Source organism: Lycium barbarum, chromosome 5 (assembly GCF_019175385.1).
Source record: "Lycium barbarum isolate Lr01 chromosome 5, ASM1917538v2, whole genome shotgun sequence".
NCBI classification, from domain to species: Eukaryota; Viridiplantae; Streptophyta; class Magnoliopsida; order Solanales; family Solanaceae; genus Lycium; species Lycium barbarum.
The window spans coordinates 130,097,616-130,121,702 of NC_083341.1; the positions used below are offsets into that span (position 1 = coordinate 130,097,616).

The window sequence follows — 24,087 nt, forward strand, 5'->3', positions numbered from 1 at the left end:
CGATCAACCCAACCAAATACAACCACAAGCTCTGATACCACTTTGTTGGGAAGAAACAAGCAATAATCAAATTGCACGACGAGGTAACAGCGGAAGAAATACCCAAGTCGAAGCTTCCCACACTATTTGAACCAAGAGAAGACAATAAACACTAGCAAAAATGGAAATCTAGGTAGCAGCTATACCAACAATAAGATAGCAAAGCAAGCAAAAATAAATCAAATGGAAGAGACGCCAAATTTACGTGGTAAAACCCCTTCAGTGTGAAGAGGAAACATCCACGGGACCTCCGGCCCACAAAAGCTCCACTATAAACAACAAGAGTTACAACAATGTTCTCCAAATGGATACAACAATAAATCCAAGCACGGAGCAACAATACATAAAAGATAGCACCAAAACTAGCGAAGAAAAGAGAGAAATAACCCCCCAAAAACGAGCTACTGTTCGTACTCGAAAACTAGCGCTAAAGACCATAAAATCCGATCTCCACCGTTGAAATAGAAGAACTAGATGTTGAGAACCCCCAGTTAAAATTTCAGCACGATCCAACGGTTAACGAATCGGGAAACGCAATTTAAAGCGGACTGCTGTAGTTGAAAATTTCTGGACGAAAATCTGCTTTCTCTCTCACGTTTTTCTTTCTATATGGCTGCTATGAATTCACTCTTGTGTTCTGAAAATAAGACCTAAATTGCTCCTATATATAGAGGAAATTTTGGGTAAAAATGGCCTGGTCCAAATTGAATTGGGTTTTATTAATCCAATTACACATAGGAAGGAAAAACCCAAAAACCTAATTGGACTGGGTTTTATTAATCCAATTCCACAGAGGAAGGGAAAACCCAAAAACCTAACAATTTGTTGTTGGGCTAAAACGTCCCAAAGATACTCTTAACATGATGTGATATTGTCCGCTTTGGGCCAAGCCCGCACTGTTTTCCCCGAAAGGCCTCACATCATTAAGAGTATCCAACTCCATATAAATAGCTCCCTTTCCTTTTCAGCTATCAATGTGGTACTTTGTTCGCACACCCAACAATCTCCCCCTCGAACTAAGTTCCACGTGGCTCATTATTATACCACGGGTCAGAGATTCAACATGTATGTGTGCCACCCACATTGTCAGAGTATTTACGGTCACCAAAGCCCAAAGGCTGTGAATGCGTCTTCAATGCTACGGGTAAAGGTCGTAAACCGGCCCATAGACGGGCAAAGGCACTAAGCCGGGCCCCACGCCACACTCCGCCATCTTCATACTCGTCCCGCCAAACCATTGGCTCTGATACCAGTTGTTGGGCTAAAACGGCCCAAAGATACTCTTAACATGATGTGATATTGTCCCCTTTGGGCCAAGCCCGCACGGTTTTCCCCAAAAGGCCTCACATCATTAAGAGTATCCAACTCCTTATATGTTTTTCAGGAAATTGACATAACATATGAATAATGTTTAAGAAGGATTTTCCAAGTTGAGGACATAAATTGGCATTTAGTATGAAAAAGCAGGTCTACGGCACAGTGCAAAAACAATATTTTAGCAGAGTAACAACACTGCATCTTGGTGAAATCATAAGACGCATAGCGGTGACATAAGTCGTCATCATCATATAATACTAAAAGTGAAAAGTTCTAACCTTCAAAATTGGATTACAATTTTGCTCTTGCAGTAAATCAAATTCAATAAAACATCTAATTAAATATTAAATGGTAATATTTTAATTACCTGTTAATTGAATTAGACGTTCAACAAGTAAAGTTACCTCTCACAACCTAACACTTAATAGAAAGAGCTGTTCACCTTCTAATTATTCTAGGTTGTTCTTAGTCATTAATCATTTGAACGCATTAAAGCACATGGAATTAAGTTAAGCTATTAAATGAGCATACTATTAAATGGTAGATAATGGCTATAATGAGCTGTTAATTGGAAAACATACAATATCACAAACAAAGCTATTTCACGTGAGCAACGGTTGAACTTATTCATTCAATTAGTTTGAAATGATCATATTCTGACAATTAATTAATTTGAAAACTTAAAAGTGGATGAAAAAAGACTTCTATTGTATTTGAAGGGTACATCACTATAAATAGACTTATATCTCCAGCGTATGAGATTCGAATGTGTACATCAACCCAACGTATACATACTCTTATATTTTTTCAGTATAATTTTATATTTGTAAGTAGATGTTATGCATAATTCTATTTTCTGGTGCATTCTTAGTTAGTGTAGATCCTCTCTATTAAATTTGAAATGATAATCTCGTGCTTTCTTTTTATAGATTAGTACAAAGATATGTCAAAAGGAAGGAGCTACTTAATCTGGTCAGATGCAAATTCAATGAGGCAATTCTCACATTTTCACACCATCAAATAAGAGAGGAAGCTAAAATTCAAAAAAAGATAGTAAAAAACAACTCAGCGAGTTTGACTCCTCTTTGGTTGGATTGTCAGATCAAGAGACAAAAAAAGGGAGGAAGATGATGGAGAAAAATTAGAGATTTTGATGCTAGATTGACAATAATTTCTTTCACTTGTGACGGTTGTATCGACGTCTTCAATTTTCTATTTTCTTTTCTGATTCAATTTCTTATAGAATTAATAGAAATGTTGGCATTTTGTACGAGTGTGACCATCAATATTTGGATACTCATGTTGTGACAATTGATATGAGGTACGTTGCACGTGCCTGAAAACTAGTAAGACAAAAAGAAAAAGCTGAAACCATTCACCTTAAGAAACAAACTCTAATAACTTGAACCAAACATTAACGATTGACTGAATTACTTGTTCCAAATTGTTAAGCTCTGAAATGTAGTTTTCATTGAATGCAACAGCAGACGGACAATTTTACTGTGTATAATAACTCAAAAAGCTACTTAAAAAGTTACATGTTGATCTCCCAAATTGCTCCTGCTACCGTCCGTACTCTGTCAAAAGGAAACTCAATGAGTTAATGGTTCAAAAGTAGTATGAACTGTAATATTTAGAGCTGCAAAACATAAATAAATGACTAGAAAAGTTTTTCTTTCTCTTTCTGGATTAAGGTATTTCCCTTGAGGAATATACTTTTTACAGTTCTAGACCAATAGATAAGGAAAAATGGCATCTCTCATAGATATTTTACTTTGCACTAGATATGCCTTACTGTTCATTTATCATTCAACAGAAATCTCAGTTGAATATAGATAAAACCGCAGGTCCTAGCTTCAGTAACCAGTCCCACGACCTTGCTTTTAAAATCATCACCAGAACCAACCATCTAAGCTTTGTTTTGACCAAAGAATATATATGAGGATGGAATTTCTTAGTTAAGGAATAGGCTTTTACGAGTTCATATAACTTTCATGGCTAAAAACTTCATTTTTTTGGTCTTTTCTTATTGATAGTACTCTATCTAATAAATAAGATAATAAATAATAAATCTTTAGACAAGGTTTCAAACAAAAAGAATAGTTAGTAAAAGGCAACTTATTATAGTAAGGAATGTGAGACTGAATGTAGTTGTATTTTCTCAGTAGTGTACCTTGATGATGAGCTTGAAATTAGTATTTTGATAATCTTCAACTTGTGTTTCTTGGATATCCCTAGCTGACTTTACTACAGACTCGTTGCAGTTCTCCACCTCAATGGACTTCAGAGAAGAGATGTCCCCGAGACAAGAAGGGATCTCCTTAACCTCCTGGCAACCACTCAAAACCAAGCCTTCAAGGTTTGGAAAGGCATCATCGATGACAATCCATTCCTCAAAGAAAGTTAAGCTATCTAGCTTCAAGACTTTGAGTTGAGGGAACTCGTCATCGCTCACTTTCCATTCCATATTCATGAATTTAACCAAGTACAATTTGAGTACCTGAAGGTTCTGAAGCTATACAATTTCTGACAAGTGCTCAGGATACAAGTAAAAGCCAGATAGTTTCAAGTTCTTTAGATTTTGTGTAGAGATAAAAAAAAGGGAATATTTTTAGGGGAATATAATCGAATAATCTTTAATATTTCAAGCCCTTTCGGTAGATTCAATACATGGTGCTGAAAGCCGGAGACCCTCGCGAATGTGCATATTAGTTTTCGAAGATTAGGCATTTTTCTCAGCTTCAGTTCCGCATCCTCGACACAAGCAAAAAATGGACAGGAAAAAGTTTCAAGATCGTGAAGTTTCGGGGAGTTCTCAAGTAATTCTTCTGCATCTTCTATGGCGAAGTTAGAAATATGCAGATGTCTGTGTTTAACCATCTCCTAAACTGTACCGGGTACGATAAAACAAAGCACATTCTATGTTTTGATAATGGTCAAACTGTGGGTGAAATAGAGAGAGATTTGGTTCGCGATCTGCTTTCTCTGTACATCGTACAGTCAGCAACAACAACTGTAAAGCTGCACTGCTAACTGCATGTGGGGACCCCTGGTGGGACCCTGGCCCTGGTGGCCCATGCATGCTTGACATGTCATGACATACTCAGGTATTGTACGTGAGAGGGTGCTTAGCCAGCTCGAGAATACACACTGCAGCGCCTCGAACCCGCGACCTTGCAGTCACCTTTACATTCCCCTGAGGGAATCGTCTCTTACTAGTTGTTACGTCCCGTATTTTTATACTTTGGGACAACCCGGATTAACTATGATAATTTAAGGCCAAGACTATTCCGGGATTTGAAGTCGGGACTTTTGACCTTTGATTTTATTTTGAGACATAAGTTATATATGAAATTGTGGGCATTGAACACTTAGGAAAAATTGGGACCACAATTCATAAAATTGGAATTAAAAATGTTGTGCAAAAATGCCATTGTGGCCGTGCATATGGAAATGGTCCCACACATTGTGTGGCCAATTCTAAATGGTCCAACACATTGTGTGGGCCAAAGACTTATATAGATATTTTGTGTGGGACTTAATAGATGACCAAGTAGTCTTCTCTCCTCATTTCCACACTTCAACACTTAGAAAATAAAACAAGAAGTTGAAGAACCAAAAACCATGGCTCTCGGCCAAGACTAGAAAAAAACCAAGTCAAAATTCATCCCTTCCAAAATTATTTCGTGGGTGCAAATCAACTATATTGAGGTCCCTAAGTAGCGTGGAAGAGTTGTTTGGGTCATCCAACCATTCGTTGTGTCAATTGCAAACCCTAACCAAAGTGTGGAATCGGAGAACAAAGGTAAGTTTTGCTCTTGTTTATGTGTTGTGAATGCTTAATTCATGTTGTAGTGTGTTAATATGGATGAAATTGGTGAAATATAGTATGTTGGAAGTGGGTTGTGTGAGGGGTGTTAGCCGTGTGGGGTGTGTGTGTGTGTTGTGTGGTGTTGAGTTGATTTAATTAGCTTCTTGTACCATGTTAAATTGTTGTAGTGTGTAGAGTGACTACGAATCACCATTATATGCTTGTGTAGTGGTAGATGAATACGGGTCATACTATATGCCAAAGGACACACTAATGTCGCTTAACGTTTTAATGGTTGTTGTGATGACTTTTATGTTGGAAATAAGAGTTTGATGTCCCAAATTGATATGGTGAGTGTTGCGGACTGATTTGGAGAACTTTGTGCAATTAATGCAATCTTTATCTATGAGAACCATCAACATATGTATATGTGTAGTGTGGACGAATGTGGGCCACATAATATGTCGAAGATCGCATAGCATTTAATTGTCGTCGTTATGAATTCTAGTTTGGAAATGAGCATGTAATGACGCAAGATTGATGTTGAGATTTTGTGGGCTGATTTGAGGGTTATTGTGCGTTGATGTAATTTGTGTATTTTATGGAATTGATATCGTTATATTGTGAATTGTGATACAAAACATGAATTGAAAGTCGGAAGGTGGGCACAGTGGGGTTCTCGGTTTAGGGGGCTGTTTTCGGCCAACTTGGAGAAAAAATATTGGATTGTTGGAAAAATTATGTAAACTGTTTGGAATGCCCTTGAATATTGTTAGTAAGGATTCGGGTTGATAATTGAATGTGTGAGCGATATCGTGGCTTGAATGTAAGCCGTTGAATTGAATAGTTGGAAAGTTGTTGAATGATGTAAAAGAGAGTTACTATTGTTATTTTGTCTTTCGAATTGATTATCGATGTTGCTAGGTTGGTTATTGTGGTTGTTGTCGTTGATTTTAAGCGAGTTAAATTCTCGGGATGGCCTATTTACAGGGGAAATGCTGCCGAATTTTCTGTAGAATTTAGTGATAGTTTGGAATAAATAATTGCTTAAGTGCCTACGATTAATATTGGATATTCGTTGGCATATTTTTAGACCTTGGGGAGCCCGAGGCGTAGATTGGGATTAACTTTAGGTTGGCTATCTTGGAGGGCGTTCGAGGTATGTAAAGCAACCTTCCTTCTTTTGGCATGCCTTAGTTTTACATAGGCTAGATTAGAGCCTTAAGGGAATTCCAAATTCGAAATCCGAGCATGATATGATCCTTATATAATTCTTGGCACTCTTATGTATGGTTTGATGAAATATGGACCTTCATGTATTTGAAATAATCGCCTTTTGAACTTTGTATGGAAAGGTTTCACTTTAAAGAATTTCGTAAATTTTGAATGACATATCTTTCACATAAAGACTCGGATTGCTTTGATATTTTCGTATGAGTTTGCATGGCTCATGATGAGTATGTTTTCCATAGGCGGGCCCGATTCGGGTTAATACCCTTCCTTGGGTCCCGCGACTTTCCTTTATGTAATTTGGAGAACTTTTGAAAGAAATTGTTATGTCTATTATTTTGATTTTCAATTATGATCACTTTACTTATGTTTGAATTCATGATAATGATTTTATGCATATGACTACTCACGACTCTACTCGTGCATTCTGTTATCCCTTCGCCGAGTCCCGGGCCGGTTCTGTTGTCGTGTGCACTTTGATATACTCCGGAGTTATGTTGTGTTTATGGTTCACCGAGCTACTCGCCAAGGAGGGTCGGGTTCCACTTATATTTGGTGCTATGCCGTGTATGGTGTTGTGGTGTGTACGGCGTTATGCTGTGTTATGATATGCGACGGGGATTCGGAGATTTGAAACCTTTCTGGTGTTATGCTGTGTTATGGCGCCATCGACAGGCGGGCGACCATATTCTTCTGTGCCCTATGCATGACTTACATATTTTGAAACTAAACATTTTGATATGATTGGATTTGTACTTCTATTTCGTTTCTGTCTCAAATTTGTTTTCTGTATCTTCTGCTTTGCATACTCAGTACATATTTCGTACTGACCCCCTCTCATCGGGGGCTGCGTTTCATGCCCGCAGGTACAGACGCACAGTTTGGTGATCCACCAGTCTAGGACACCCCCTTCGGCTATTTGGAGTGCTCTTCTCATTCCAGAGCCTACATTTGGTATATATATTTTGTTCACTGTGTATGTATATATATATATATTCGATCAGGGGTACGGAGGGGCCCTGTCCCGCCATATGTTTCTGTTGGTCTGTTTAGAGGTTTGTAGACATATTTGTGGGTGTGTGTGCCTACTTCTGTTCATATGTGGTTGTATGATCCCACTCGTTATGGCAGCCTTGTCGGCGTGCATTCTGTATTTGTTTTGTGGCCGTTGTGCCATTTGATAGCCTTGTCGGCTTTTGATACATTTGATAGCCTTGCCGGCTTTTTGACATATATATATATAGATATATATATCCGCATACGGTTGCGTTGAGGTGTGTTTGAACAGTTTGATATAGTTTGAGGTGGCATATAGTATTTATGGCCGTATATGCTATTTGTGTGTGATTCGATTGAATAAGTACGTCAGGGTGCCCAACTAGGGCGCCAGTCACGGCCTACGGGGTTGGGTCGTGACACTAATTGAGCTGCAGCTCAATTGGTAAGAGGCGATTCCCTCAGGGGAATGTAAAAGTGACTGCAAGGTCGCGGGTTCGAAGCGCTGCAGCGTGTGGGAACTGGCTAAGCACCCTTTCACATACAATATCCAAGTATGCCAAGCATGCCATGTCATGGAGGGCAACCCGCAGTGGGCCAGGTCCTAGACACCCCTGTGGATCCTCGCAAAAAAGACGCCTTTTTTGTGGGGACCCCTGGTGGGACCCTGGCCCTGGTGGCTCATGCATGCTTGACATGTCATGACATACTCAGGTATTGTACGTGAGAGGGTGCTTAGCCAGCTCGAGAATACACGCTGCAGCGCCTCGAACCCGCGACCATGCAATCACCTTTACATTCCCCTGAGGGAATCGTCTCTTACCAATTGAGCTGCACTATCTTGTGCAAATTCTTGCCACCACAAGTTCTCAAGTGCTCTCAAGAACAAAGTCACTTAAAAGCTGAAGAACCTGATCCAGACACCAGATTATGTCTAAGTTCTTTAGGTTGTTGTGAGTCTTTGTTCATTTGCTATTTAAACTATAAACCTACTCTTCTTTCAAGATGCTGTTATAGGTGTTGTAAATTCTCAATAGTTGTCAGGAAGTTTACCTATTCAGTCTATTGAGTGGTACCCTTAGCTAGAGTTAGTCAAGTGTATTAGTTGGTTTGGCTAGAGTTAGTCAAACGTGGTTGTGAGCTTGGCTAAGGGTAGTCAAGAGGTGTAGCTTACAATAGGTGTATTGTAAGGGTGAGGGATTTATGTGAGTTAAATTCCTAGATTGCAAGAGGTTATAATTTGAAGTTGCTCAGTGATAGTGGAGTTGAAATCCTACGTGGTAGGTCGGGATTTTTAATCCCTTGAGAAAGAAGTTTTCCACGGTAAAATCTTATGTTATTTACTTACTGCACCGTCTGAGAGAATTGGTAGACAACCAGGTCTCTCCATATATTGTTTGGTGGACGCACTGTTTTCAATAGGGTAGTACTGTAATTTTAAATTCTCTTTTCCTACATCTTAATAGCATAGTTTCAAGGTTTGAAAGATTGGATATGGATGAAGGAATTAAGATCTGTTCAGTCCCTGGAGAGAAATATCTCAAGTAAACTAGATCAGTTGGGATAAAATCAATAGCAACGTAATTCTCCAAATCCAACACTTTTAGAAACTTGAAATTCTGTAAAATGCGTGAAATTGACAAGGTGTGTTAGGATGGTCTACGAGGGGCACAATATGTTGCATCATTCTTGCAAAGTACAGAGCCAACAAGTGACCAAGACAAGCTCCATTCTACAAGATTATCCACTTTAGAGAAGGCCAAGCGACGTTGAGCATGTTGCTTGTGAACATAGAAAGAAGGATTGGCATTTTGATCCCCGCGAAACATATAAATCAGCAACATCATAACATTGATTTTCACATATAACTTGGTTACTTGATCACTGAAATTATAATGGAGTAGACGATAATCATGGAGAAATGAAGAATAAGGTGGTGTTTGAGCTAAGGTATGTTTGGTTTGCTGTTCGTGGAAAATGAAAAAGAGTAAAGTGGTTTTGGGACCATTTTATTCATAAAAGGAGAAGCAGACACGTGGACACTATGCAGGTCCAGTCATCATACACACGAAACCAACAGAAGCTTCCTAATATTTCGTCTATGTAAATATTTAGCCTTTTATTTTATTTCTCAGTATTTGTAAATATCAGTTAGTTACACACATACAAATAGGAGTAGGACACTTGTATAGGTAGGACACCTATATAGGTTATTAACAACAATATTCTTTTACATAGCTATAAATACATATACAGTGATGGTGATCAAATACACAGAGAAAATTTATCTCAATCCTTTCTTCTTAATTTGATTCCTTTATGGTATCAGAGCGGTGATAGTATTCACTCTCTTCTTTTTTCTCTATTCATCTTCTTCATCTTGTTTCTTCGTGAAAATGGGTGAACAAACTTCTGAGACTACGGGTGAGAAATCTTCATCCTTTCTTTATTTCACCCTCAGATTCCCCAGGAACTCTCTTAGTTAACACTGTTTTTGATGGGAAAAGTGTTGGGGGATGGAAAAGGGATATGTGGATTGCTTTTGTCACACCCCCGACGAGGAGTATAATAAGCTCCAACCCATAAGCCGGAGTCACATGACTTAACTGTTACTTGGACATCACCTACCATAACTCAAGAACGTCTGCTCGTGGAAAAAAAAAGCCAACATAAAGGTATTCAATAAATCAACACATATATATATACATGCGGACCGACATTGTCACGACCCAGCTATGGGCCGTGACGGGTACCCGGGACTAGCCACCGAGCACCACTCGTTCTAATACTCATCTTACTCATTTAATGCCTTTTTACCAATTTTATACACGAATTGTAGGAAAATCATATTTTATATAAAAACATAAATACTTATATACATTTTCCTCTCGGCCATCAAAATAACATATACATAATAATAACATCTTGCGAGACCATCTGACCCACACTGCGTATCTACGAGCCTCTACTGACATACTAAACATATAGACGGAACAAGACTCCGTCATGCCCAAAATATGCATATATACCAAAAGAAGAACCATAAGCACCTCCGGACAATGGAGTGCTCTCGATCAGTTGACAGCTACTAAGGGTCTGGACCAAGCTCACCTTCCTGTCTACCTGTGGGCATGAACACAGCGTCCAAAGAAAACGGACGTCAGTACGAACCTTGTACTGAGTATGAGAGGCATAAACAATGAAGAAAGACAATGATAATATAATGTGAACATCAATATGAAACATCTGAATCTGAATGACAATCATAAAAGAAGTAATGCATGTTGTCTTACTCATACTCATCATAATCTCATATATGCATAATATGCAAGCTGCCCGTCCATATCGGAACGGTGTAATAATCAATAACATTAGCCCGCGTCCAGGCCTCCCGCGTCCGGGGTACCATCTCATGCCGCCCACTAGTGGTGTCTGCCCATGCCAAAAGGTCATGGTGTATCCGTATAGCTGCCCGCCTTGGCGGTGACTGCCCGGCCAACTAGGCGCGGTGTAATATGATCATGACATGCTCATAAAAAATACTTGTAATAATATGCTTATCATAGTACATGCATAAGACTCAAGATCAACTATACTCTATCGGGGTGACGTAAGGTCGTGATCCCCCGATTTCATTATGGAGCAATTATTGACATTCTGCCTCACCTTGAAGGAATTAGTACATAAGGTGAGTGTAAGCAATAAATAGCATCATTATCAATATGGCATCATCATATCATATCTCTTATCTTATATAGACATTTATGGACTTAGGCTTCTAGCTTTCCGGAAAATAGGAACTCATGAAGAGGAAAAGAACTTATGCTATAGGATTCATGCCATTTGAAAGAAAGGACTAGCCTCACATACCTTTGTCGTTTAGCTATGTTATCGTTCACTTGCTCTCCTCCAATGTCACGTCGTTACCTTCACGGGAGAATTCATATTAACATTAGTTAATAGATTATAAGGACGCGTCGTAAATTCTAGAGAAAATTGGGCAGCATTTCCCCTCTAAACTTAACAATCCTCGAAATTCCAACTTAGCCAAACATCAATCAAAATACCAACAACAACAATACCAACAATTTCATATCAAACTAGACTTAAATCCATTCTTAAATTACTCCCAAAACAGCCCAATATACATTCGGATGCCAATGCTTGTATACACTTCTTTATTTCCGTATATCCATAATATAACAACAACAACTACAGCCAATCCCCCGATATTCCAGCCTACAAAACAGTCCATAACGACCATAAAACAGTCCCCAAAATATCATCGCAAAACAGCCACAAATATTATACCAAACTGGTCCAAAATATAGTCACAAAACAGCCACAAAAATTACATAAAACAGCACCAAAATTTTGTCATAAAACAGCCACGAAAATTATATAAAACAGCCCCAAAATATTGTCAATAAACAGTCACGAAAATTACATAAAACAGCCCCAAATATCGGCACAAAACAGCCCGGTATACGCTTTGTATACAATATCTTTATACGCTTTATTCTCCCAAATTCAAGAACAACAACTTATCAACAACTTCAACAACAATGTCAACAATTATTATACATCATAACTCAGCTAATTCCATCCATTTAATCCACCTAAAACAGCCCCTTAATCCATAAATCCCAACAAAACAACAAACGAGTTTATAATGCTATTTTCTCCGTTCTAATCCGTTAAAACTCTAAATAAACTTGTTAACAATGAAAAATGGACCTTAATCTTACCTTAATTATGCAGCAACCACTTCCACCCTCTCTTTCTTGGCTGATTTTTAGCTCAAATTGAAGGCAACGCGACGTACAACACTTTTCTCTTCAGGAGCTTCGCGATTCGGGGCTTAGATTGTGGTCAAAATTTGGTTTCTTTCTCTATCTCTCCTCTCTCTCTCTACCTCTGAAATTTCTGGGTATTTTGAGGTCTGAAAATGAAAGAGAAGGCCGAATGTTTTCATTAAATGGCAAAGAAAATGGGCTGACCCGACTTGGAATCGGGTTGTGCCGAATTCATTGCCCAGCTTGACCTTTCTGCCTTAAAATGTTCATATCTCCTTATCCCGATGTCACATGAAGATCCACGACCTATGGTTGGAAAGCTATTTCAATTATCTACAACTTGCATTCTGGGAGTTTTCCCAAATTCCCAAAGGACGATAAGGTTATGACCTCCCGAAATCAAATCACCCGAAAACGTATCTTAAAAATATTATTTTGGAGGGCTTTCACTTTGATTTGGCTCAAGGGTCCTTCTTGGGTTGTGTTTAACTTCGCATATATTATTCATATAACTTGTCATATGTTCTAAAAAAAAAATCTCGACATGTGGACCCCACCTCAGCTTATGAATAATTCATCGTACGAAAATACGGGATATAACATCCTTCCCCCCTTTGGAACATTCGTCCTCGAATGTTAAACTATGCGGGAAATTTACAAAAATTTCGCCAGAGTTTCCCCTGTAATATGACACTACCATCCTGTCACAACAACCCATAGTAACTGTGCCTCATAGGGCCATGATACAATAGAACTATAAATTGGCCCCACACGACCAAAAGCATGAAAGAAAGCACACATACCTCATAGTGCTAGCGTTTCATCTAGAATCTCTCCGGGGGGTTGGAATAAGTGCGGATACTTAAACTTTATACTCTCATCTTCATAAAACATATTGACAATATATTTTACATGATAAGGGAGCTTTCATTCTTAACTAACTTACTTGGTAGCGTATGTCACTCTTTTATATATATATATATAAACATTGTTAATATCACAAATCGTACTTTATCGATTACCGTCGCTACATAGAATAAAACCTCTCAATTCATACTTGCTTAATATTACAAATATTCATTTCTCCTTTCACACATTATCAAAGGTGCAGATGTACCTGTGATGGCATCAGACTATGACTCTGGATCTTGTCGCTCCGTTAGAGCATATATACGGGGCTGAGTGGCACCTGAAGTAGATGCTCCCCCTCTGCCTCTACCTCAGCCTGCTGTTATCTGGGGAGTTTGTGTTGTCGGGCGTGCTGATGAAGAACCAACTGCTGAACCTGTGGGCTGAGTCCCAACTCTACCACTCATCGACGGGCAATCTCTCATAATGTGCCCAACCTGGCCACAGGCGTAACAAGCATCTGATCCCTGGAGACACCGTCCGGAATGTAGTCTACCGCACTGACTGCACCGCGGTGCTGGGGGTCTTCTCTGGCTATAATCTCCCCTATACCGAGAGCCTGACTCTGTAAAACTCTGATCCGGTCTGGGATGACTAGAGAAATCGTACCCTTGACTTGCAACTCGTGGAGGTACACTAGTCACCGATTGACCTGAGTGACTAGAATAGTTTTGCCTTGATCCCCCTTTATATTCACTGCTTGCTCCCATCGATCTAGCCCTCTTGTTTTGCCTTCGATCAACATCCCAGTCACCCCTTTGCGGAGGTTGCTGTCCTTCTAGATTCTGAGCATGAGCTTGTATACGGGCAATATCCATCCCTGCTTGCAACGAGGCTGTCAGACAGTCTTTGAATAAGTGTGGCTCCAAACCACTCACAAATCTATGCACACGATCCCCCATGTCGGCCACCATAGTCGGGGCATACCGGGCTAAGGAATTAAATTGCAGGCTATACTCTCGAGCACTCATGGTTCCTTGCTTTAGATTCAAGAACCTGTCCGCTCTAGCTCGGCGGACCTCGGGCGGCAAGTAGTGACAAATAAAAGCATCCACAAATTCCTGCCATACAGGTGGAGGCGCATTCTCTCCTCTTGACAGCACCCAGTTGTTATACCATAACACTGCCACGTCCCGGAGTCTATAAGACGCCAACTCCACGGACTCATTCTCGGAGGCATGAATAATTTTCAATGTCCTCAACATCTCATCAATAAAACCTTGCGGGTCTTCATCTGGCTTTGACCCGAAAAACTCCGGAGGCTTCAGACTTATAAAATCACGAGCTCTAGTACTAGCTGACTGATCACGTGAACTCGCATTCTGCCGTTGTGCCTGGGCAGCAACCAACTGTGTCAGTAAATGGATGGCCTCGGTCACTTGTTGACCCGAAGCAACCGGTGGAGGGACTGGATGCACTGGAGCTGGAGTGGAGACCTCTTCATGCTCTTCTGCTACTGGTGGAATAGAGGTAGCATGCGAGGGAGTGGCACTCTGAGACTCACTATGTCCTAGTTCAACCGGGGGCTCTCGGCTAGTGCCTTCTCCCGCAGCACCTAGTATTGTGCTGACTTTCTTCTTCTTTCTCAAAGGCATTGCTGAAAATTAAACAGAAAAGATTAGATAGTTGCATCCTTAACTTGGCTCTATCGCACGATCTCTTAAGATGAAAAACGGTTATTTTTCCTAAATGCCCTATAGCCTCTTGTTTATTAGCGTGGCGCGCAACGCACCATAAACAAGACTCTACTAGACACGGCTCATAGACACTTCCTAGGACTGAACTGCTTTGATACCACTTTTGTCACGACCCAGCTAGGGGTCGTGACGGGTACCCAGGACTAGCCACCGAGCACCACTCGTTCTAATACTCATCTTACTCATTTAATGCCTTTTTACCAATTTTATACACGAATTGTAGGAAAATCATATTTTATATAAAAACATAAATACATATATACATTTTCCTCTCGGCCATCAAAATAACATATACATAATAATAACATCTTGCGAGACCATCTGACCCACACTGCGTATCTACGAGCCTCTACTGACATACTAAACATATAGACGGAACAAGACTCCGTCATGCCCAAAATATGCATATATACCAAAAGAAGAACCATAAGCACCTCCGGACAATGGAGTGCTCTCGATCAGTTGACAGCTACTAAGGGTCTGGACCAAGCTCACCTTCCTGTCTACATGTGGGCATGAACACAGCGTCCAAAGAAAACGGACGTCAGTACGAACCTTGTACTGAGTATGAGAGGCATAAACAATGAAGAAAGACAGTGATAATATAATGTGAACATCAATATGAAACATCTGAATCTGAATGACAATCATAAAAGAAGTAATGCATGTTGTCTTACTCATACTCATCATAATCTCATATATGCATAATATGCAAGCTGCCCGTCCATATCGGAACGGTGTAATAATCAATAACATTAGCCCGCGTCCAGGCCTCCCGCGTCCGGGGTACCATCTCATGCCGCCCACTAGTGGTGTCTGCCCATGCCAAAAGGTCATGGTGTATCCGTATAGCTGCCCGCCTTGGCGGTGACTGCCCGGCCAACTAGGCGCGGTGTAATATGATCATGACATGCTCATAAAAAATACTTGTAATAATATGCTTATCATAGTACATGCATAAGACTCAAGATCAACTATACTCTATCGGGGTGACGTAAGGTCGTGATCCCCCGATTTCATTATGGAGCAATTATTGACATTCTGCCTCACCTTGAAGGAATTAGTACATAAGGTGAGTGTAAGCAATAAATAGCATCATTATCAATATGGCATCATCATATCATATCTCTTATCTTATATAGACATTTATGGACTTAGGCTTCTAGCTTTCCGGAAAATAGGAACTCATGAAGAGGAAAAGAACTTATGCTATAGGATTCATGCCATTTGAAAGAAAGGACTAGCCTCACATACCTTTGTCGTTTAGCTATGTTATCGTTCACTTGCTCTCCTCCAATGTCACGTCGTTACCTTCACGGGAGAATTCATATTAACATTAGTTAATAGATTATAAGGACGCGTCGTAAATTCTAGAGAAAATTGGGCAGCATTTCCCCTCTAAACTTAACAATCCTCGAAATTCCAACTTAGCCAAACATCAATCAAAATACCAACAACAACAATACCAACAATTTCATATCAAACTAGACTTAAATCCATTCTTAAATTACTCCCAAAACAGCCCAATATACATTCGGATGCCAATGCTTGTATACACTTCTTTATTTCCGTATATCCATAATATAACAACAACAACTACAGCCAATCCCCCGATATTCCAGCCTACAAAACAGTCCATAACGACCATAAAACAGTCCCCAAAATATCATCGCAAAACAGCCACAAATATTATACCAAACTGGTCCAAAATATAGTCACAAAACAGCCACAAAAATTACATAAAACAGCACCAAAATTTTGTCATAAAACAGCCACGAAAATTATATAAAACAGCCCCAAAATATTGTCAATAAACAGTCACGAAAATTACATAAAACAGCCCCAAATATCGGCACAAAACAGCCCGGTATACGCTTTATTCTCCCAAATTCAAGAACAACAACTTATCAACAACTTCAACAACAATGTCAACAATTATTATACATCATAACTCAGCTAATTCCATCCATTTAATCCACCTAAAACAGCCCCTTAATCCATAAATCCCAACAAAACAACAAACGAGTTTATAATGCTATTTTCTCCGTTCTAATCCGTTAAAACTCTAAATAAACTTGTTAACAATGAAAAATGGACCTTAATCTTACCTTAATTATGCAGCAACCACTTCCACCCTCTCTTTCTTGGCTGATTTTTAGCTCAAATTGAAGGCAACGCGACGTACAACACTTTTCTCTTCAGGAGCTTCGCGATTCGGGGCTTAGATTGTGGTCAAAATTTGGTTTCTTTCTCTATCTCTCCTCTCTCTCTCTCTACCTCTGAAATTTCTGGGTTTTTTGAGGTCTGAAAATGAAAGAGAAGGCCGAATTTTTTCATTAAATGGCAAAGAAAATGGGCTGACCCGACTTGGAATCGGGTTGTGCCGAATTCATTGCCCAGCTTGACCTTTCTGCCTTAAAATGTTCATATCTCCTTATCCCGATGTCACATGAAGACCCACGACCTATGGTTGGAAAGCTATTGCAATTATCTACAACTTTCATTCTGGGAGTTTTCCCAAATTCCCAAAGGACGATAAGGTTATGACCTCCCGAAATCAAATCACCCGAAAACGTATCTTAAAAATATTATTTTGGAGGGCTTTCACTTTGATTTGGCTCAAGGGTCCTTCTTGGGTTGTGTTTAACTTCGCATATATTATTCATATAACTTGTCATATGTTCTAAAAAAAAAATCTCGACATGTGGACCCCACCTCAGCTTATGAATAATTCATCGTACGAAAATACGGGATATAACAGACAAGGTCGCTACAACATCAAGTATATCTTAAAGCCGACAAGGCAATCAAAACATGTCAAGAAGCCAAAACAAGGCCGACAAGGCCATACATAATATTTACATATCCCACAATGTCCATGAGCCTCTAAGAGTATACCTATGAACATATATTACACCAAAAGAAAAATACCAAAAGATAGCAAGCCCGGAGTAGTGGTACTTGCTAGCACTGCTGAAGTTGGGAAGTCCTATTGTGGTTGCTCTTCAACAAATCTGTCAGGGCCTGCAGCACGAAATGCAGCATCCCGTGCAAAGGGACGTCAGTACGGATAAATGTACTGAGTATGTAAGGCAGGAGGGCAACAACACAATTAGGATAAAATGGGACATTAGTATAGGCAAAAGAAAAACCGAACATCTGAAAGTAGCACAAAATGATATGCATGATAAAATCATTTGTATGCTCATATGTATATATATCTGTATATAATAAATAGTATCCATGCCCGGTTGTAAGGCTCGGTGTCATATATGTAAAATCATGCCCGACCAATTAGGCTCGGTGTTATCATCATTAGCCCGCGTCCTGGGCAATATCATAACATACCCACTGCAGTGGTGTGCGCATCTACGTGCCATGCCCGGCCGACTATAGCGCAGCACGGTGTAGTAAAATAGTGCAATACATGTATATATAGGTATATACCATTATTGGGCTGGACTGAAAAAAAAAGAACTGCGCAGAGTTCCATTTTCCTTCCGTGATGCAGAAGGAAAGCGCATAAGGAATTCTCTTTATGCGCTTTCCTTTCGCATAGCGGAAGAAAAACGAAAGCCCTCAGAACCTTGCGCTTTCCTTCCGCATTGTGGAAGGAAAGCGGAACTCTGCGCAGTTTCTTTTTTTTTTCCAATCCAGCCCAATAATGGTATATACCTATATATACATGTATTGCACTATTTTACTACACCGTGCCGCGCTATAGTCGGCCTGGCATGTCGCGTAGATGCGCACACCACTGCAGTGGGCATGTTATGATATTGCCCCGGACGCGGGCTAATGATGATAACACCGAGCCTAAATGGCCGGGCATGATTTTACATATATGACACCGAGACTTACGGCGGGGCATGGATACTATTATTATATACAGATATATATACATATGAGCATACAAATGATTTTATCATGCATTGCATTTTGTGCTACTTTCAGATGTTCGGTTTTTATTTTGCCTATACTAATGTCCCATTTTATCCTAATTGTGTTGTTGCCCTCCTGCCTTACATACTCAGTACATTTATCCGTACTGACGTCCCTTTGCACGGGACGCTGCATTTCGTGCTGCAGGCCCTGAAAGATTTGTTGAAGAGCAACCACAGTAGGACTTCCCAGCTTCAGCGGTGCTAGCAAGTACTACTACTCCGGGCTTGCTATCTTTTGGTATTTTTCTTTTGGTGTAATATATGTTCATAGGTATACTCTTAGAGGATCATGGATATTGTGGGATATGTAAATATTATGTATGGCCTTGTCGGCCTTATTTTGGCTTCTTGACATGTTTTGATTGCCTTGTCGGCTTTAAGATATACTTGATGTTGTAGTGACCTTGTTGGTCCGCATGTATGTATATATATATATATATATATATATATATATATATATATATATATATGTGTGTGTGTGTGTTAATTTATTGAATACCTTTATGTTGGCTCTTTTTTTCCACGAGCAGACGTTCTTGAGTTATGGTAGGTGATGTCCAAGTAACAGTTAAGTCATGTGACTCCGGCTTACGGGTCGGATCCTGTTATACTCCTCGTCCAGGGTGTGACAGCTTTGATTGCTAAAAACAAACCAGATGGAACTACTGTTGAACCTGCTGTTGGATCTGACCTTCATTCTGCTTGGTCTAGATCCAATAACATGGTGATTTTAGTTATTAAACTCACTCTCCAGGGATATTTCTGATAGTGTGCCATATTATCACACTACTAAGAACATATGGACTGAATTAGAAACCAGATTTGGACAAAGTTCTAGGACTAGATTGTATCAACTCCAGAAGGATTTGAGTGACCTTGTTTAGGGGTCATCTGATGTGGCTGGGTACTTTCCCAAAATCAAGAGACTCTGGGATGAACTGGATACTGTGGATTCATTCATCCCATGTTCTTGTGCTTGTTCCTGCGGAGCAAAAGAAAAGAATGTCAAATTCAAACAAGATGAAAGACTAGCGAAGTTTTTAATTGGACTTAATGACTCTTTCTGTGGTGCTAGAGGAAACATACTTATGATCTCACCATTACCCACCATTGCTAATGCCTATGCATTGTTAATTCAAGAGGAAAAACAAAGGGAGATGTATAAAACTCCCAGATTCCCTGGTGAATCTTCCTCTTTTGCTGCTGTTCAACTGAACACCACAGGACAAAGGACTTTTACCACTGATTTTAGAGCTTAAAGAGGATACAATGACAACAAAAATTCTGGACTTGTTTGCAAGTACTGTAAGAAACCTGGCCACTCTATTGAAAAATGCTATAAACTACATGGTTTTCCTCCTAATTGCAAGTTTTACTAAGCAAAGAAACTACCAGAAATCAACTTAGAGTAATGCAGTGTCCTACAATGATGAATCTGTTGAGCCTTTTCTTGGCATTGCTCAGTCTAGTGAGCAAGGAAAACTGCTTAGTCCTGAGAAATTGACACAAATCATGCAGATGCTACAACAGGTGAAAACAAATGATCAATCCAACAGTTCTAATGTCATAGCTAATGCAAACTGTGCTGGTATAAGCTTGAGCCCTTTCTTTTTAAATTCTAAGGTTGATATTACAAAAATCACTAACAAAACTTGGTCAATTGATTCTGGGGCTTCAGAACGCATGAGTTATATCAAAGAATTTTTTTATCAATATGAAATCACTTCCCTATCCTGTCTATGTTGAATTACAAAATTCTCAAAGAGTTTCAGTTTCTCAGTTTGGTTCTGTCAAGTTGTTTTCAAACTTGACTATCCACAATGTTTTGTTTATTCCTAGTTTTCATTTTAATATTTTATCTGTCCATAGACTTTGCCAACAACTTTCAAACTTCATGATTTTTTCTCCCTTTCACTGTTTAAAAGGACTATATGTGCTCAACAATAGGAATCTAGAAGCTCCACTCTTGCCTAGGTCTAGTTTTAAGTCACCTAGTTATGTTGTTGATTCCCTAAAGGATGTATCATCCAGTTTTAGTTGTATTTCTTTTTCAGATGTTAAGAGTAGATTATGACACCATAGACTGGGCCATACGCCTTTGTCAAATATGAAGAATATTAATGGAATTCCTTTCAGTGTGTGTAAAAACGTATTTATATAGGCTAGGGTAAAATTAATACATAAAGAATCCAAATCCTAGTCTAATCGGGAAAAAAAATCCGCAGAGTCCCGCTTTCCTTCCGCATCGCGGAAGGATCGCTCAAGGTTCTGCAGCTATTCGCTTTTTCCCCGCGATGCGAGTCGAAAGCGGATTCTGATGACTGAGTTTGGTTGTTCCGCTTTCTTCACGCGATGCGGGTCGATGGCCTGAAGTTCTGAAGCTTCTCGCGATCCTTCCGCGATGCGGAAGGAAAGCGAGGTTCTGTAAGTGATTACTCTTCCGTTAGTTCATCCTTTGCGGTAATCGACTTGTCGCCTCAGCCAATCGACATCTGCTACGACTTTCAATCATTTTAAGCACATTTTCCTTCGTTTGTTGTCATCGTACCTATAGACATGAAATGCAACGACATAAGTTCAAATACGACGGTTACCTCATGAATTAAGCGATAAAAATCATAAGAAGAAGTTGTAATATGACACAAAACATGATATTTGTGCCAAATATCACCACCCCCCACTTAGACTTTGCTCGCCCTCGAGCAGACACAAACCAACATCAAACTCCACTTCTAGATCACTCATTCAAACAGGTCTGCAACGGGATTCAGCTAGTATGGCTAACTCTTGAAGCGAGATTTTCAAAACAAACCAGTGAACCAGATTGCGTAACCCATGCCAAAGGTTTAAAAACAAAACTCATTTTCCGCACCAAGTACTTCTTTTCCAAGAGAACATTTCGAATTTCAAAACAGTTGACTCAATGACACCACTTTAACGCATATAGGTAACCTTTATGATCGAAAAATCAACACTTCACCATTCTATTGCTAATTATGTGCCCTCACCACAATAAAGTTGTCCATATCCCATCAAGAATCATATGTTTAAATCAATGGACCTGAAATCAATAACTGCACTCATTCTCACAAAGAAAGTCACATGTAATGTACGACATACCATATGCTTGCCCGTAGTGTAACCACTCTACTAATACAAGTCAGACGAGCCTAGAATCAAGTAGGACTTCAAGGGTTGTAATGTAGGCTAAGGGACGGGTAGGAATTATTTGGATAATAGTGACTAACCTCCCTAAGCACTTTAATACTTATACATTCGTCATTCTTGCATGTTTTCTTTATTAGCCCTTATTTAATACCAACCAACCTTTAAATTTCTCCCCAATTCATCCATTTTCTTTGTTTAAGCACCACTCTTTTTAGAAGTTACACAAGTTAGAAGGGAAACTCTTTTTTTTTTTTTTCGCTATAATTTTTTTTTCGACTCCCAACTAACAGGTTTACTAGTTCTGTTCATTCGGTGCTACCATCGTCTTCCTAGATTACAATTTACAACCATTTCCCCTCTTTATTTCTCATCCCAACTCCCATTATACTTGTAATTGATTAAAGTGCTCATGGAGTGTTTTGGATCAAACATCAAGTGTTATAGAACGAAGGGGTAAAGGCTAATTAATTGCTATCAAAGAAAAGGCTAAAGGCTCAAAAGGGTTAACTAGGGTGCTATTTGCGAGTTGGTGGGATAACTTTTTAGGCTTTTTAGTGACTAATCAAAGAAACGCCTCTATCACTTTCTAGGCTCAACCAAACTTCATTTCGCTTTGTGAACACACAGGGCAAGTTCTAGATGTCAATACCAAACATGGATTCAAAAATGAAACCTTACTCACACATGGCACATAATCAACGCAAGAGGGATCCGGTTGTCCCTCGAAACAATCAAACACAATGGAAATCAACAATGCCAAGTGGGTCATACGAGTCAACACAAAAACCATTTTCAAGTGTTTCCAAGAAAAGTAATACAAGTTTCACGGCATGCTTTCATAAAACATTTCAAGATCGCTCATATGCCAAGACTTCACCTATCCCGTGCACCTAGCATTTGAATGCACCTAGCCTACGGACTAATTTTCCCTCAAGCAGGTTGTCATCCACCCGTCATCAGGAACAACCCTTCCTATGACTAAAAAAAAAACTACCTACGCCCGGCTCAAAGGCCCCCTCTCGGGAAAGAACCGAGGCCATAAGAAAACCAAAGGGGGTGGATGATGAATGCCTACTAATGAGGGGCTTAAGAAGTTATCAAAGAAAAATAAAGAAAAATAAAATCTTTTTGAAATTTTTCCAGCTTTTTCCATTTTTTTTTTCGATACTAAGATGCAAAACTTAAAAAATCCTACGTCATACTAATCATCATCCGCAACCTCAAAACATGGTGTTACAAACCAGAGACGTATTTTCCCACCCCACACTTAAAATTATGCAATGCCCTCAATGCATGTAGATTTGAAATCAAATAAAGCGCAAGCGAGGTAAGAAATACTCCCTGCGGCCCACTAGGGCCTAGCTAGCAACATGCTCTCATCATCAAGGGGCGAATGACCCCACACTTAAAACTCTGGCATGCTCCTCAGCTTTCAACTTTGGGTACTCAGACTTCCCCTAATCGGCATGGCATGACATGAATCAACTTTTTCCTCCACCTCGAACTTATGAATTTCACTCCTAATTTTGCATCCAATTTTCTATCACGCTTCTGGGGCGGTGGTGTGAAAATAAAAAAACCAATCAATAGATATCGTTTCTTGAACTTCTTGGCCCTTAAGTGAGGAATGTCGCTTTGTCTTTTCGGTGTGGCAAATTTCAGGATGTAAGGCTCTTGTTTCTCATCTCTACAATTCTTCATCGGCGTGGAGGGCTCGATTTCCATGTCGCCAACCAAACATAATGTAGAAAAGTGTTTAGAATGAGGACCAACACGCCCCAACTCTAAAACTGCATTATTTTTTACATCACTTTTGTACACTTCCTCAACAATGATATCATCAACAAAGATCCGATCGAATGGTTGGAGTTCCTCTATCTGCTCCACATGCAGGCCACTATCCAAGGTAATATGTAGTTGGGCATCAGACACCTCAACCTTTTTATTCATTTGTGCCTGCAAGCCATGGATATATGAGCCAAATTGGTCTATCTCTTGTCCGAGCTCAGTTCTACCTTCTATCAGTTGTGTAGCCATGTTTGTAAGACCATCACGGAGAAACCCATGAAACTTCATTTGTTGAGCTTGTTCTGTTAGCCAAGATTGGCTCACTATCTCTGCTTCTTCAAAGATATCTACTTGTGGGAACTCGCTCTCTTCTTCTGTTTGAGGTTAGTCTT

The 24,087-nt window shown here is 39.6% G+C and overlaps 1 long non-coding RNA gene and 1 pseudogene across 1 annotated transcript; both read right to left on the reverse strand.

Moving 5' to 3' along the window:
- LOC132639801 (putative late blight resistance protein homolog R1A-4) overlaps positions 1 to 24,087 on the reverse strand; it is a 32,844-nt pseudogene that overhangs the window by 2,391 nt on the left and 6,366 nt on the right.
- On the reverse strand, positions 10,285 to 12,318 carry LOC132641562 (uncharacterized). Its single transcript, XR_009582894.1, has 3 exons — positions 12,142 to 12,318; positions 11,264 to 11,320; positions 10,285 to 10,516 (listed from the first exon to the last, which is right to left on the reverse strand). It is a non-coding gene; the product is annotated as an uncharacterized LOC132641562 (long non-coding RNA).